We start from the raw sequence: 12,506 nt of genomic DNA on the forward strand, positions 1-12,506 counted from the left end.
AGCTGAAACTCAGAGCTCTGGCTGCAAGCTGTCTGTCAACACCCACCAGTTCAGAGCTGGAACCTGAATTCCATGGAATGATGGGCGGGGCTTCCGGGCTGCTGCAGGAGCTACACAGCCTGCCCAGAACTTCTTGTTTGCTTAGTTTAAATGTTTCTTCCTTCCTTTCTTCTTTCCTTCCTTCCTTTCTTTCTTTTTTTTCATCTGAGCAAGAATAACTTAATATTAAGGTCCCTTTATGGAAAATGCTTTTTATTTTTCCCTAATAGCAGGGATAACTTAATATCAATGATATTCCTTCATGGGAGAAAAAAAAATTAAAAGAAGCCCAACATATAGCACAAAACTAATCCCATCAGGGCATAAAGTGCAAAGTTAAATTTACTCTTTAAATTCGTAGAGGTCTTACTCATTAGATGGAGGACGCTATCTCCTCTTGATTGTCTAACACATTGTTTTCTGGTTTGTTTTTGTTTTACATGCTTTGGTGTTTGGCCTGCATGAGGGTGTCAGGTGTCCTGGAACTAGAGTTACACAGTTGTGAGCTGCCATGTGGGTGCTAGGAATTGAACCCAGGTCATCTGGAGGAACAGTCCCACATTGTTAATAATTGGCAGGTCACATTAACATGGGACTTGGGAATCTATAAAAGAGATCCTCTTTTTAAGATTTTTACAAAAAATATTCGGGGACTGCAGAGATGACTCAGAGGTTAAGAGCAAGGGCAGCTCTTCCAGGGATCTTGAGTTCAATTCCCTGCAACCACATGGGACTGGCAACCATGTATAATGAGATCTGGTGCCCTCTTCTGGCCTGCAGGGACACATGCAGGCAGAATAGAACACTATATACGTAATAAACAAATAAATCTTTTTAAAAATTACTCCATGGGTCTTGCCTCAAGTTACCTCTTCAAACCCCATAGAAGCACTGCTTTCAGTGCTTTTGTAGATGGCTTTTGAAACGGTCCATGAGCATGTTTACACACAAATTCCACTTGCTCCCCAAAAAAAGTTGTACATACAGGCTCTGGGTTATATAGCTCGAAAGTCTAAACTCTGTAATCCATCAGCTTTTGTTAGAAGTTTTCAGCCACTGGAATTTTCAGATGACTGTTGTTTTAAGTTTTGATGATAGTTCATTGGATGGACCAAGAGGAACCAGAGTCCCAATCTGCACATCCTCATCTAAATGGGTTTCCTCGGTATTGGAGATTTCATCCTACTTTAGTTTTATCTCCACAAATTCCTTGTTATAAAATAGCCACTGGGGTGTGTGGTCCTCTACCCTCAGGAATGGTAGAGATGATTTTGGGAAGAAGTAGGTGTTGTTTATCTAGCAAAAGCAAGGTTCTATGAGAGACCCTGTCTCAAAATACAAGGTGAAGTGACTGAGGAAGACATCCTGATTTCAACCTCTGACATCCACACATGACCTGTGCTGAGCATACCTGCATAGTCAAACATGGACACTGCTTGTACACCACACATGAGCACACACACACACCACAAAGCCATAATTAGCCTGGTGTCGGTGGCACACGTCTTTAATCCCAGCACTTGGGAGGCAGAGGCAGGCAGATCTCTGTGAGTTCGAGGCCAGCCTGGTCTCTACAGATAGAATGTCAGGACAGGCTCCAAAACTACACAGAGAAACCCTGTCCAGAAAAATAAATAAATAAATAAATAGAAATGAACATTTGAAGAAATGGAAAGCTGATGGTTATTATTGTTTATTATGGTGATTGAGTGTAAATTGAGTGTGAAACATCCTTTGCAGGTGCAGGCACTATTTAAACACTTGGTCCCCAGTTGGTGGCACTGTCTGGGGACACTTAAGAAGTACAGCCTTGATGCATCATTGGGGTGGGTTTTGAGGCTTTATTGCCTCACCCCTCCACTCCTCCTCTAGCACACAGGTTCTGTGTCTCTCTCTGAGTCTCCCTCTCTCCTTCTCCTGCTGCCATGTCTGCTGCTTGGGTATAGGCTTCTCTGCCATGATGGACTCCTATCCTCTTAGGACATGGGCTAAATAAACTCTCCCTTCCATAAACTGCCTTAGTCATAGTGTTCATGATATCAGAAGGAGAGACTGAAACACTAGCCCTTGTGAGATTCAAAATCCACTGCCAGGGTAAGCCAATGTAAGCCAGCAGTTACATTGATCCAGTAAAGCCATACACAGTCAGATTCATGCTACTTAACAGCTCAGGAACCAGCCTGGGAGCATCAGGACTGTCACACATAACAAAGAACCAAAGATTCGTGGACAAGTTCATGCTCGGAATGACTCTAAGATAGGTGATTATATGAAAAATAATAAAACGAGTATATAACAAAGTAAATGCCGATAAAGAATAAGTCACAATAACAATTCTGGGATCACAGAATAGGGTCCATACATAGATGCTTATGCATGTGTGTTCTCTGCATGAAGCAAGGGAGAAAGTCACAAAAAACAAGGTGCCAAATCAGAAATATATTCACATCTCAACTTTTTGGGCTTCTGGAGCTTGGGGCAGTACAGCACATAGGAGAGGTGAAGTCAGGACAATCTGGAGAGGGAGTAAAAAACGGGACAATTGGAAGTGAGAAGGACAAGGACAAGGACAAGGCTCCCAGGGCTGAGACCGCAGCTGGGGATCCCCTGCCCTTTCAGCTGGAAAAAGCTTCTCACTCCTGTGACCTTTGATCACAGGCCAAGATGAGCAACTTGGCACAGAGGAAACCAGGCCTCTGGGTATGAAAAAGATGAAAGCTAAAATTCCCCGAGGGCTGAAGATGTTTAAAAATGTACAAAAGAAGATGGGAAAGCAAAAATAATTAAGAAAGTTATTTGATAGCCTGAGAAAGATCAGCCAATTTCTGAGAAAAGCTTGCTGAAGCCAAGTAAGCCAAGTAACCCAGAAGAGTAAGGTCCCATAGGTAAGGCGATGTTTGTCTGTGTGTGATGAGTAGTCCGTTCTGAAGAGTTAATTAGGTAATTAATTCTGAGACAAGGGCTCAACCCTGACTGGCCTCAAATCCACAGAGATCCACATAACTTTGCCTTCCAGGTGCTGGGATTTAAAGGTGTGTGTGTTACCAGGTCAGCGCCCCATGCTGACAGAGCCCAGAGAGGGCACAGATCCCCTGGGGCTGCAATTGCAGAAGGCTGTGAACCAGGTTGTGAACCATGTGGGTGCCGGGAATCAAACCTGGGTCCTCTGGAAGAGCAGCTATTTCTCCAGTCTGGCTTCTCTATGTCTCTCTTTCAGAGACAGGGTCTTACCATGTAACTCTGTGTGGCTTTGACCTTGCTCTGTAGACCAGACTGAACTCAGATTCAAAGAGATCCCCCTGCTTATGCCTCCTGAGTGCTGGGACTGAAGGATTGCACCACCATGACATTGTCGTCATCATCATTTGTAGTCATTTCAGTAGTAATTAATTTAGTGCTTCTTGGTTTTTTGGGGGGGCATGTATAGTGCATATATGGAGATCAGAGGACAAACAAATAAACAAGCTGAGAGGTTGCTCTTAGTTTTTGGAAACAACGTTTCTCTGTGTGGCCCTGGCTGTTCTGGAATTAGCTCTGTAGACCAGACCAGCCTCAAATTCAAAGAGGTCCACCTCCCTCTAGAGCGCTGGGATTAAAGGTGGGCCACCCCTGGCAATTCCCAGGTTTTTAAGGCACTGTCTCTCTAGCTGTTTCTGTCTCTGCACTGTGTACTGTAGGCTGACTGGGACCCCAGCTTCTGGGCAGTTCTCCCATCTCACACTAGGTTCTGAGATTACAGATTACCCTTTCCCCCTCTCCACGTGGGTTCTGAGGACTGGACCTGGCTGGTCAAGCTCTTTACTCAGTGGCTACTTTTACCCGCCAAGCCACAGAGCCATCTTCCCAGGCCAGCATTTGCTTCATTCCTCTGCTCCCATGATTCTAGGTGCTGAGAAGTAAACACCATCATCCAAGTTGGCAGGAATTGTCTTATCCCTTGGTTAGGACTCCATTCTCAAACCCTTCCCAGGTTTTCATAGTTCTGTGGACTACCTTTTGGTCTCCAGGGCTGTTAGGAGTCACTGAGTGGGGAAAAAACAAAACAAAACTAACCTCTAAGTCCGTAGGCTCCAGCCAGAGAACCGTCTGCCAAAGCCGGTTAATGCTGCACTTTGAGGGTCTGCTGTCTGGCTCCACTCTGCCTCTTTGGAAAATCCAATTTGTTTTTTTTCAGGGTCATTTGCCTCTCTCTCTCTCTCTCTCTCTCTCTCTCTCTCTCTCATGTGTGTGTGTGTGTGTGTGTGTGTGTGTGTGTGTGTGTGTGTGTGTGTGAGAGAGAGAGAGAGAGAGACCCTGGGCATGCTGGGCAAGTATAGTACCATTGTGAGGTGTTTCCAGCCCTGCTCATTTGCTTTTTACTTAATTACATGTCCATCATGCAAAATTACAAAAGAGTGCTGAAGATGAACCTCAGTTATGGGAGCATTGGTGTAGCATGCCTGAAGCTATGCATAAGCCACATAAGCTGGGCATGGTGGCACACACTTGTTCAAGGCCTTAGGTTTGACTCTCTGCCTCCTTCTAACCCTAACCCAACCCTAACCCTGACCATAAATGGAAGCGCCATTACTAGATTTGGAAGAGAGAAATGGAAGCAACCATCTGCAGCCATACATACATTTGCAAAGAAAATCCTTGCTGGCATCTGTCCTTGGTGTTTGGGCAGCTAGTGAGCAGTTGAGATCTTTGCAGAAGGTTCCCTATAGCTCCAGGTTTCCCCCTAGTGGTCATCTGCTTTACAACCACAGCTGACTGTGATTATCAGTAATCTCTCCCCACGGTTCTCTCTCTCAGAATTTCCCTGACTTTTCCTTTCCCACACCCTCTAATTCTTCTTCAAATCTATAATCTGTAGACTGTCTCTTCCTATACAAATACCTAGAGAGTCGGGGTCATATGAGTGAAGTGTGGAGTCCCAGTATCCCAGAGGTCCCTCTTTCCAAGCTAAACTGAGAACCCAATATATCTGGATGGTTGATTCTGAGTGTCAGCTTGACTGGATTGGGGAATGCCTAGACAATCTGTGTGTAAGGGTGCTTCTGTAGCACACTGGCCTATGAGTCTCACTATGCAGCCCAGGCCATTCTTCTGCCTCCCTCTCGAGTGACAGAATTACAGGTGTGCACCATCACACCCAATTTATCTGTGCTGCTGTTTAAAGACACCATGCTGGGGCTAGAGGGGTAAAAATAAAGACACCATACTTAGTATGCATTATTGGTTCCTTAGCATTGAGTTTCTCAGCAGCACCATAACTCAGCTGAATGCCCCCTGAAAGGCATGCTACAACCTTCTTGCATCAGGAACACAAGCCAGCTCTCAAGAATTGCCTGTGGAGACCACATTCAGCAGGGAAACCATCAATAAACGGTACAGCCTGCAAATAAGGGGGGACTAGAATTTGAAAAAGATGAGTATTTATAATATGAGAATGCAAATAAAAAGTAGAAAACCACTGTCTATGGATCAAAGATTTTGCCAGTCTAACGTGTATATATAGGGGGAAAGGCCCAGCAAAGAAACATACCCCAGCCCTGAAACCAGAGCCAGAGAAACACACTTTGGCCCTGGAACCAGAGTGTAAAAGAACATACTCTACCCCTGACCAACACAGCATAAAAACCAACCAATTCCTGAGCAGGAAAGCCAGCCAATCTCTGGGCTTGGAGAAGCTCAGGGATTGAAATCCAACCAATTCCCACTTGAAAATCTTTACCCTGGAAAAACTCCACCCCTATAAAGCTCTATATAAGCCCTGTGCCTGGTCAACTGGGAGCTGCCTTTTTCCACCATGGTGGGGACAGCCACTCTCTTGGATTCTTCCCTCCCAATAAATATCTTGAATGAAGTTTGGGTGAGACCTTTTTTTTTTTGGCCAGAGTAGAACAGAGCAGAGAATTCGCTGAGGCCGAGAACTGTTACAGTTTTCCTGGGGAATCCTTCCCCTTGCAAACACAGTTGTTACATTCTGGGGGGACCTGAGAAGAACTGTAACAACTTCACTGGGGAAGCCCCCCCCCCAGCTGGAGCTGAGCTGTTTCTGGGTAAAGCTTTCCCTGGAGCAGGGCTGTAAGCCGCTATGTTTATAGTGACCTTGAGTTATTCCTTGACTCCTGACTGCCGGGATCCCTTTCCATATGAGTTGCAATGCTTACACTATAAATGACCAATATAATTAACTTTTAGGTTCACTGTGTAGCCCTGGCTGGAAATGTGCAATGTAGACCAGTCTGACCCCAAACTCATTTAAAAAAAAAATCTACCTGCCTCTACCTTCTGAGTTCTGAAATGGAAGTCATGTGCCACCATGCCAGGCGGGCAAATTTATTTTTATTTATGTATCTTATGTTACTTTGCTTATCTGTATATATGCTATGTATGTGCAGGTACCCATGGAGGCCAGAAGAGGATATCAGAACTTCTAGAACTGGAGTTAATAGGCAGTTGTGAGCCAACATGTAGATCCTGGGAACTGGACCTAGATCCTAGGACAACCAGTGCTCTTAACCACTGAGCCATCTCTCCAGCTCAAGTACTGGTTCCTCAGTTACAAATTTTAGCAAGTAGGTAAATTTGCAAATATGAAGCCTGTGGCTAATGAAGACTGTTTATGTGTGGGCTTTCAACCTAGAATGTTCCCCCAAAGGCTGGAGCATGCTGAAGGCTTGACTCCCCAGCCCCTGGTGCTGAGAAGCCACGGTGGAACCTTAAGAGAAGGAGCCCTGCTGGGCAGTGTTGGTATAAGGCTTTAATCCCAGCACTGGGGAGGCAGAGATAGGTGGATCTCTGAGTTTGAAGCCAGCCTGGTCTACAAATGAGTTCCAGGACAGCCAGGACTACACAGAGAAATCCTGTCTTGAAAAAAGATGAAAAAAAAAAAAAATCCCTTGAAGGCTGTAACAGGATAAGAAGTCCCTGGCCCTTTTCTGTCTCACTGAATCTTTGTGTGTGTGTGTGTGTGTGTGTGTGTGTGTGTGTGTGTGAGAGAGAGAGAGAGAGAGAGAGAGAGAGAGAGAGAGAGAGAGAGAGAGAGAGAACTGGGGATCAGGACCTGGGGCCTTGGACAAGCGCTTTGCCAGTGAAATATACCTACAGCCCCTAGACTCAATATATTATTGTAATGTTTATTACAAGTTGTTGGCTTGTGTGATTATGGAGTCTGAGGATTCCAAATGGGGAGTGCGACATTCTGTAGGAGCTGAAGTTCACATGCAGAAATATGTTATTTTTCTTATTTTTCTCACTACCACCCTCCTCTGATGCCCCCCTCCCGCCAAAATCAGTAAAAATGACAAGCCACAGAGATGGTTACAGCAAATTAACTGTCCAAATGATTTTATGTTAAAAAACATAAATATCTATGCCAAATGAAATCTAAACAAAAAGCTAAAAGGAAATTCCTAATACCTGTAAGAGTGTGCATCCAGCTTCCCAGTCACCAGGGAAAGCCATGAGGGCTCAGATGAACAAGCAGTCAAACCCTCTTGGTCCTGATGCAAATAAGGATGTTGCCAAGTTGTCAGTTCACCAGAGACCCAAGCATCACAATTCCACTACTTGTCTCAGAAATACACAGAACAATTCCTGTGTGACCCAAATGACAAGACGAGGTCATAGAGAGCAGTGACCTCACAGTGCAAACTGCAAAGCTCCATGTTCACAAGGCAGGAAATTGCCAGCATGGGACTCATGGGATCAGACCCTGACCTTACGCAGACACAGGCCCTCTGTAGATTCAGGAATGTGCTGTGCCTGTTTTGTTTCTGTTCACAGTGCCACTTCCTCTTGATATCCAAGGGTTTCTTGAAATGGCTTAAGGGTGATGGGAGCTCAGTGAAGTCAGGGAATAATGCAATGTTAAGAAAAAGGTCCAGGGAGTGGGAAGTAGTGGGTACTCTGGGCATGGAACAGACAGGATTCCCATCCCAGACCCAAGGATAGGGAAAGTTCCACTGCTGAAACTCCAAGGGTCTAGAAAAAGGCAGAGAGCTGGGGTCTAGAGAGCACAGGTTCGGCACTTGCAGGAGTAGAAACCAGGGCTTGGGCTCCAGGTAGACACAGCCCTGGGTCTGCTTTGAAGGCAACCAAGACTACTTACTGCCTTGCAACCCTAGTAATTGTAGCTATTCCCAGAGATGCAGCCTATAACAGTGTCATGACCCCACTGACAAACCTTTAGCTCCAAAAGTACATTAAAATTCTAAACAGTATCAAAATCAGTTATGACATAGCAATGAGAATACTTTTATAATAACACGAGGAACCATATTAAACGGTTGCAGCATTAGGAAGGTTGAGAACCACTGGCCTAGAGTACCCAGCCCCTGGTTTCTGGACCATGTCTGCACTTGATGCTCCTTCAGTGGTGCTCCTTCAGGTTGAGCCTCTCTGCCAGCCCACTAGAATTTGCTTGCTCCAATTGATGCTATAGTGTGTTCTTGCTCAGGAGACCTAGGATCCCAATATAGCTCTTGCCTTGTGCTAGCATGGAATCTCCCCTTACACCCTCTTAACACAGGTATTGGGGATGACCTTAGGACCTCATTGGTGAGCTATATTCCTAAACCTTTTAAAAATGTTCTTGAACCAGAGTCTCACAAAGTTGCCCAGGCTGGCTTTTAACTCACGCTGTAGTCCCACAATAAGCGTGTGATTTTCCTGCCTCAGCCTGCTAAGGAGCTGAGCTCATAGGCCTGCCTGCATCACCAAACCCAGTTTTAGAGCCAGAATTTCTTGCCTGAGTGGAGCTGTTTGTTTTTTACTCTTTACTCTTTTGGCTCTTTTGGGGGCCTGCTACCTACCTCCCAAACAAGACACATGGAGTCTTATTATTACTTATGAATGCCTGGCCTTAGCTTGGCTTATTTCTAGCCAGCTTCTCTTAAATTATCCCATCTGCCTTTTGCCTCTGGGCTTTTTCCTTTTCTTACTTCTGTGTATCTTACTTTCACACTCCATGGCTAGCTGGGGGGCTGGGGGGCGGTCCCACCTCCTCTCCTTCTTTTGCTCCTTCTCTCTCTTGCTTGATCTCCTTTGATTCTCTCTTCCTGCCAGCCCCACCTATTCTTTCTCCTACCTCGCTATTGGCTGTTCATCTCTTTATTGGACCAATTAGATGTTTTAGACAGGCAAAGTAACACAGCTTCATGGAATTAAACATATGCAACATAAAAGAATGCAACACACTGGTTGGTGGTGGTACACACCCTTATTCCCAGCACTTAGGAGATAGAGGCAGGCAAATCTTTGTGAGTTCAAGGCCAGCCTGGTCTATAGAGTGGGGTCTAGTTCAAACAAAAACAAAAAAACAAGACAAAACAAAAGAATGCAACACATCTTTGCATCATTAAATAAATATTCCAGGGGCTGAAGAGATGGTTCAGTGGTTAAGAGCACTGGCTACTCTTCCAGAGGTCCTGAGTTCAATTCCCAGAAACCACATGGTGGAGCAAACCAGTTGTAATGAGATCTGGTGCCCTCTTCTGGCATGCAGGCGTACATGCAGGCAGAACACTGTATACATAATTTATCTTAAAAAATAAATATTCTATAGCATAAAAAGTAACACATTTTAGAGCACTAATCCACAACACTTGAGTATGTGCATGTATGAACATGAGGGACACAGGTTGCATCAAGGGGCCTTCCTTAACCACTGTACCTGATTTTGGGAGTGGGTAGGTTTTTCAAAACAGAGTTTCTCTGTATAGCTTTGGAACCTATCCTGGCCTTAACTTGCTCTGTAGCCCAGGCTGGTCTCTAACTCACAGAGATTCTCCTGCCTCTGCCTCCTGAGTGCTGGGATTAAAGGCACTTGACAGCACTGACCAGCAGACTCTGATTTTTGACACACGGTCTCTCTCTGAACCTGGAGCTCACCAAGTAGCAAGACTAGCCTGGCCAGCAAGGCCTAGGAATCCTCCTGTCTCTGTCTTCCCAGGCCTGGGATTATTGGCATGGGCCATCACCACATCTGGCTATTTTGTGTGCTGGGGATCTGAATTCAGGTCTACACTCATTACGGCAAGGACTTTACCAGGCCATCTCCCCAGCCCAGGACCAGAATTTCTTATTCAGAATGTCTTCATCAGTCCCTGAGGCCTTTCAACCATTTAGGCTTCTGTGATCATTGAGGATAACCCACGGCAGAGTTGGAAACTATTGCCTGGGTAGACTAACATGCCAAAAGGCCAATAAGGTTCTTGAAAGAAATTGCAGATGTTTTCATATTACACTACAGTAGCCCCATTGAAGAAGGAAACTTTGATTACCTCCTATCCAGTTTCACTTTCAGTCAGGAACACAACAGGACACAAAAGCCATGGTGCTTCCTTTGCTGGAAAAAAAAATGCTTGTGGCTGTTAGAATGAAGCCAGCAAGCCTGAAAAGATCATGCTCAGAAATACATTTGAAGATATACATATTTAGCCAGGCTTGGTAGCACATGTCTGAAACCCCAGGACTAGAGAGGCAGAGAAAGGAGCATCTACTGCAGGTTCAAGGCCACTCAGATCTACTTCCAGGCCAGAGCCACAAACAGTAAAATAAATTCATAAAAGCAAGTTTATACATTTGTATTTTAAACTTAACTCGTATGTGTGAGATGTGGGAATGAGGGCACACACATATATGTGGAGGTCAGAGGACAACTTTTGGAGTTAGTTCTTTTCTACCATGGGCTCCTTGGAGTCTTTTGTCGTAGTCATGTCCCGTCCCTCCCCCAGCCTCCCACCCCCCCATTCCCCCACTCCCACCCCCCCATTCCTCCACTCCCACCCACCACCCACCCCTGCCCCAGACAGATTTTCTCTCTGTATCTTTGGCTATCCTGGAACTCACTCTGGAGACCAGGTTATCCTTGTCCACCTGCTTCTGCTTCTTGAGTACTGGGGATTAAAGGCCTGCACCACTGTGCCTGGCTCTAAGTCTTCTGTCTTGAGCAGCAAACATTTTTCCACTGAGCCATTTTAGTCTGTTTTTAAGAAGGGTCTCACTTTGTAGCCCAAGATTGTTCGAACTCATGATCCTCCTGCTTCAACCTCCCAAGCTTTAAGATAACAGGCTTGCATCACCATTCCTAGTTTGCAAGGTTTTGTATAAGTAAAGCTCAGTCCTTCAGATAGAGTTCAGTGGTAGAATGCTTACAGAGCATATGAGAAGCCTTGGATTTGGGAGAAATTCATTTTTTAAGTCCAGGTCAGATCCAGTGGTGCACAACTTTAATTCCCATGCCTGGGAGACAGGGGCAGGGGTAAGAATTCAAAGCAAACCTTGCCCCCCCCCCCACACACACACAGAGGAAAAAAAGAAAAAAGATGGGCCCCTTGGTTTGCTGTTCCAGTGTTTACTGAAATGTCCTCAAACACTGATGACCAGTGTGGCAGGCTAAATGACATGACAGGGGACAGAGCGCAGACATGAAGTAAACTATGGAGTGTTTTTTTTTTTTTTTTTATTAAAGCAAAAGAAAACACCAGCAGCAGTTTCTTCCAGTGATGTGCTATAGAAGAGGCTAAGGTGAGCTGGCTTTTGGCTTTGCTGGGGAGCACATTGCTGAATGACTCATACACCCTCACTGTAGGCATTACCTTGGAGCTTTCAATCCTGTCTCCACTCCTGATTATAGGTGGGCACTACCACACTTGGTTTTATTGTGGTTTTGGCAATGGAACCCAGGAACCTGGCCTTGTGGGCATTAGGGAAGCATTCTACCAACTGAGCTGTGTCAACAGCCTGCCCTGCTTTTGCTGGTGTCCAAAGAGCTTCCACTCTCGGAAGAACATCCTTTGTAGCACCTTCGCAATCTACAAGGGTCAAGAGTGTCTGGGAAATTAAAGATTTGTTGAACAAAATTTTTCTTGGAAAGAGAAGCTTCATTGTCTCTTCCAAGCTGTAATTTTTACCATTTTTGTTTAAAAGGAAGTTCTTATGTCATCACTCAATGCTGTGTGACACACTGAGGATTTAACCCAAGGCCTTATCAAGCTACACGCCCAGCCCCTCTGTGCTTTCACAAAGGACTTCCTGTCTTCTCTGAGTTTTGTCACCATTGATAGAAGCCACCAATTTTATCAGACACAAAGTCACAGTTGTATTCATAAACCTTGATGGGGGAAACTGTCCATATGAAAGTTTCTTTCTGGGTTTCAGCACATCCTGAAGTATTTTCTCAAAACTGTCAGCAACAAGTTATTTTTCCTGGAAGGAGAAAAAAAAAAAAAAAAAAAAAAAAAAAAAAAAATCCCAGGTCTAGAAACACTTAGAGGTTTTTATTTTTCTCATGGCTTTCCTTGTAGATATGTATTATTTAAACACTTGTAATTAATATGTGTGATAAGCATGTGCAGGTACCTGCTTAAAAGTCTATGGGGTTGGTTCTCTCCTATTTTTACACGTGCTCCAGAGATCAAATCCAGGCTGTCAGCTTGGCAACAAGCAACTTTACCCAGTGAACTCACTGGTCCCTC

The sequence above is a fragment of the Phodopus roborovskii genome, unplaced genomic scaffold (genome assembly GCF_943737965.1).
Source record: "Phodopus roborovskii unplaced genomic scaffold, PHOROB, whole genome shotgun sequence".
Classification (NCBI taxonomy): Eukaryota; Metazoa; Chordata; class Mammalia; order Rodentia; family Cricetidae; genus Phodopus; species Phodopus roborovskii.